The sequence below is a fragment of the Solanum stenotomum genome, chromosome 8 (assembly GCF_019186545.1).
Source record: "Solanum stenotomum isolate F172 chromosome 8, ASM1918654v1, whole genome shotgun sequence".
Lineage (NCBI taxonomy): Eukaryota > Viridiplantae > Streptophyta > Magnoliopsida > Solanales > Solanaceae > Solanum > Solanum stenotomum.
This window is the reverse complement of record NC_064289.1, coordinates 22,876,207-22,881,193: the sequence shown is the minus strand read 5'-3', so window position 1 is coordinate 22,881,193 and position 4,987 is coordinate 22,876,207. Positions and strand designations below refer to the sequence as shown.

The 4,987-nt window shown below is 31.7% G+C and overlaps 1 pseudogene; it reads left to right on the top strand.

Moving 5' to 3' along the window:
* The first annotated feature begins 1,649 nt into the window (after window positions 1–1,649).
* LOC125874761 (uncharacterized) lies at window positions 1,650–2,853 on the top strand (annotated as a pseudogene).
* Window positions 2,854–4,987: the final 2,134 nt, after the last annotated feature.

The following is a 4,987-nucleotide window of genomic DNA, read 5'->3' as shown; positions in this document are numbered from 1 at the left end:
TCTCCTTTCCTTCTCTTCACCTAAAAGCTAAAAAAAGCCCTAACTTGTCTCTTCCCCATAGCTTTACAGATGTGTAGCCTCCGGTTGTCGTCAAGCCTTTCATCAGTTTGAAGTTTTAGTTTTCACCTTCGAAACTCACTTGGTTCGAAGCCAAAGCTTTTGTCATCGATTCAAATTCTCGGTGTCGATTTCTTTCTCTGCAAATAAAGGTGAATCTTTCAATCTTTAAACCAAGTTGTAACTATATTGTTTATTTATTGCAAGAATCCATCAATGCAGACTCTCTCTTTCAATTTACTGCAAGCATTAGTAGAATTTGTGATTCTCTTTTCACTTCATGAACGTATAATTAACTTTGGGTTTTACTCTTGTTCTATCTTCATGTCCTGTTTTGACTTCTCATGATGATTAACATGAATGCTAGCAAGTTTTGTATCATATAATTTAGAAGAAGATACATGAGTAGTAATATCTAAAAATAAAGAAATAAAATCGGTTATGAAGATTTTCTATTATATTTTGATATTATTATACCTTATATCTCACTCTAAATAACTCCTAATAATCATGTGTTGAATTCTGATTTAAATTTAGAACTAATATCATTTTGGTTCATGTCTCTGTATGTATTTTGGTTATTTTTTAAATGAGGAGAGAAAAGTTATATATATATAAATATATATAAACCATAGTCTATAGACACTATAGTCTATAGATATAAATCATCGTGCAATAATGAGGAGAGACAAGTTAAGAGACCATTGTACCGAGAAAGGTCCTTGACCCTTAATAGTGCCTATTGGCTGCATCATCATCATCATGCTAGCTGAAGTTGCTGCCTCAAATGCAAGAATCCCCTTAATACTACTAACTGGGAAGATGACTTAATTTCTTGTTTGAAAAATTCAAATTTTGTGTGTAGATGGATCGTAGTTTGACGTATAATAGGAATAATTTTGGTCGAGCGGGGCTAAGGCCTGAAGATACATGGGTAGTAATATCTAAGAATAAAGAAATAAAATCTGTTATGAAGATTTGTATTGTATTTTGAGATTATTATATCTTACATCTCAATCTAAAATAATCATGTTGTAAATTCTGATGCAAACTTAGAATTAATATCATTTTGGTTTATGTCGTTGTATGTATTTTAGTTGTTTTTAAACTGAAAAATGTATGGATTAGATGTTTTTGCTGATAATTGACAATTAAGATGACTTGTTCTTTGTTTATGAGTAATTAAGATGACATAGGGATCTACCTATTATTTTATTGGTTGTAGTAATGAGAAGAGGAAAGTTATATAGATACTATAGTCTATAGATATAAACCATTGTGCAATAATGACGAGAGGAAAGTTAAGAAATCATTGTGCCCAGAAAGGTTCTTGGCCCTTCTGTAATAGTGCCACCTTACTACTATTTTTTTTAATGATGTATTCTATTTTGATGTATTTAGGGAAGTGGACATTATTTGGGAAAAACTGTTGAGAGAAGTATGCTTTTGTAGTCACCAAAGATACATTTATTCATTTGCACAAGGCCTCGTTAAGCAGTCCCTACTAGGATTGTTACAATTTGATTTTCAGTAAATTATTACATAAATTAGTGTTTAACAAATTCAATTTTTTGTGATCTTTATGTAGATGAATCGTAGTTGGATGTATAAAATGACTAATTTTGGTCGAATGGGGCTAAGACCTGAATTTGTAGAAGGCGTCACTGGTTTTGTGGAGTATGCAAAGACACTAGAACTTTTTCAACGTAATGGTGTGCTTAAGTGTCCTTGTAATAAATGTCAATGTTTGAATTATGAAAAACCAGATATTGTTAAGGGCGAAGGATCCAAGATTTAAAAAAATGAGTGAGATCGGTAAGAAGGCTAGACCATCTACTAAGGGTGGTTTTCTACACACAAGTGGGGCTCAAAGTCAAGGAAATATGAGGAGGAAATTGGTATGTATCATTTTTCTGTAAGTTTTTATATATTTTAGGTATTAATATTAAATTACTCTTGATTATAACTTAATTAGTTCAATATGTAGGAAAAGGAACTAGGAAGATTGGTAACTCAGGCTGAGGCATTCAAGGCAACACACATAAGAAAGAAGAAAAATCTTGAAGATCCAGACGTGTGGGTTGAGCCGTGAGCTGAATTGACCTATGTAAGCCTCTAATTTAAACTAATAGTTACTTATTTTCTAAAATTTATATTCTAATAATAATACCATTCAATTTAGAATCGATATCTTCAAGTTTTGGAGGATTTACGACAAACTTAATCAGAAGAAATCGAGGTATGCCACTTACCCAAGAACAGGCTGAGAGAGTGTGGCTAGACTTGATTGGTGGGCCGAGTAGATATGAGTATGCATATGGCATGCCACAACAGACCTTTCGTGAATATCATTCTGAGTTTGAAGGCCTAAGTAGTTCCTATGATAATGAATCGATGAAGAAAAATTTAGCTATAGAGCAAAATATAGTTGAGCTATCTAGCCAAGTCGAAGACTTGTGGGCTAGGGAATGGCGCAGGGACATAGAGTATGAGGGTCTTAAGGCTCAATTAGATGCATTACTTGCTTCAGGAGGGATTCCCCCTTGTTCCAATGACGTCACTTTCCCTCCTCGACCCTCTCAGTCTCAACCTACTCGATATCCAGTCTATGGTCAACAAAGAAATATGACAGATGAGTCTAGTAGTGATGAAGAAGATGAGGATCATGTGGCAAACACACTACCGCATTAGTGAAGTTTAGAGTTGTAATAGATAATCTAAGTTCTTTACTTTATGACTTTTTTATGGGACTTATTTGTTTTGTGAATGCATGATAACATTGAAATCCTATTATATAACTTACGAATTTTATGATTTTTCGTTCAATTTTGAATTACGTTGAAGGTGAGTTGCATATTGAGTTGATAAGAGAATATTTAGTAAATGTGTTGTATTAGTTGATTGTTGGAAGCTCTTTGAGCTTGATTTAGCTAATTAGAAAGGTATTGAATTAATATGACAGGTGATGAGCAGCTGCAAAAACAGTTACAAGCTGTCAGCTTTTTTCCAGAAAAAGAGACCTCATGAGGTCTCTTCTTTGCATTTTATTTTCCAGAAATTTCATAAAAGAGATCTCATGAGGTCTCATTTCTGCATTTTATTTTTTAGAAATGCAGTTGAGAGACCTCATGAGGTCTTTTTTCTGCAGTTTATTTTTTAGAAATGCAGTAAAGAGACTTCACGAGGTCCCTTTTTGGCAATTTCATTTTTTAGGCTATGAGATAAAGCGGCCTCGTGAGGTCTCTCTTTTTAAATATAAAATAAAAATAAAAATAAATAATATAATAGTGACCTCATGAGGCCACCTTTATTAAAAATAAAACAAATGTAAATTATGAAATTGCGACCTAATGAGGTCTCCTTTTAAAAAAAATTGGAAAATTTATGGGTGACGTCGTGAGGTCTCTGTTTGGCGACCTCATGAGGTCTCTACAAAAAAGTCACCTACATTATAGCGACCTACCGTTGAGGTCTCTTTTTAGATCTCTTTTTCAAAAAAGAGACCTCATGAGGTCTCTTTTTTAAGTCTCTTTTTACAGTTTTTTTAGTAGTGTTAAGATCTATTTGTGTCCATCTAGTGTTGATATTAAGCTTTAATTTAGGAATAAAGTGTTTGTTTAGCATAAGTACCAACACTAGTTGATCCTATTGATGACAAAATTGATTTTCTTGCAAGATCGATTTGTGTCCATCTAGTGTTGACACTTAGCTTTAAAAAGTTGTTAAGTTGTTAAAGTTAAAAAGTTGTTAAGTTGTTTAAATAAGTTAAAATAAATAATGTGGTTTAGTTGGTGAATTTAGTTGTTGTATTAAGTCAAAACTAAACTAGTTAAAGTTGTTATGTTGTTTAAATAAGTTAAAATTAAATAATGTGGTTTTGTTGATGGATTTCGTTGTTGGAATTAAGTCAAAACTAAACTAGTTCAAGTTAAAAAGTTGTTAAGTTGTTTAAATAAGTTCAAATAAATAATGTGGTATAGTTGGTGGATTTAGTTGTTGGAATTAAGTCAAAACTAAACTAGGTCAAATTGTTAAGTTGTTTAAATAAGTTAAATTAAATAATGTGGGTTTGTTGATGGATTTAGTTGTTGGAATTAAGTCAAAACTAAACTAGGTCAAGTTAAAAAGTTGTTAAGTTGTTTAAATAAGTTCAAATGAATAATGTGGTTTAGTTGGTGAATTTAGTTGTTGGAATTAAGTCAAACTAAACTAGTTAAAGTTGTGTAAATAAGTTCAAATAATAATGTGGTTTAGTTGGTGGATTTAGTTGTTGTATTAAGTCAAAACTAAACTAGTTAAAGTTGTTATGTTTTTTAAATAAGTTAAAATAAATAATGTGATTTAGTTGGTGGATTTAGTTGTTGGAATTAAGTCAATACTAAACTAGTTAAAGTTAAAAAGTTGTTAAGTTGTTTAAATAAGTTAAAATAAATAATGTGGTTTAGTTGGTGGATTTAGTTATTGGAATTAAGTCAAAACTAATGGAGTATCTATGTTTTTGTAGATGGATCATCATTTGTGGATGTATAATATGCATTATGAAACTGGTGCGGGTTTGAAACCTGAGTTTATTGACGGTGTTACAGATTTTATTGAACATACAATGACACTTGACATTTTCAAGAATAATGGATTGGTTAGGTGTCCTTGTAGTGCATGTAAGTGCTTAAAATTTTATAAACCAGATACAGTTATGGTTTATTTGTACCGTAATGGATTTAAGCCTAGATATTTTATATGAATTGATCATGGAGAAATAGATGGATTGAATGGTATGTTTTATAATTCGATGCATGTGGATGAATATAATATGATTGCACCACATAGTCAAATAAGGGTTGAACATGATAGGGTACATGAAATGATCAATGATGCTTTCGAGGTTCATGGTGGGATGGAACTGGAACAATATTTTGATGAAGCTCCTAAT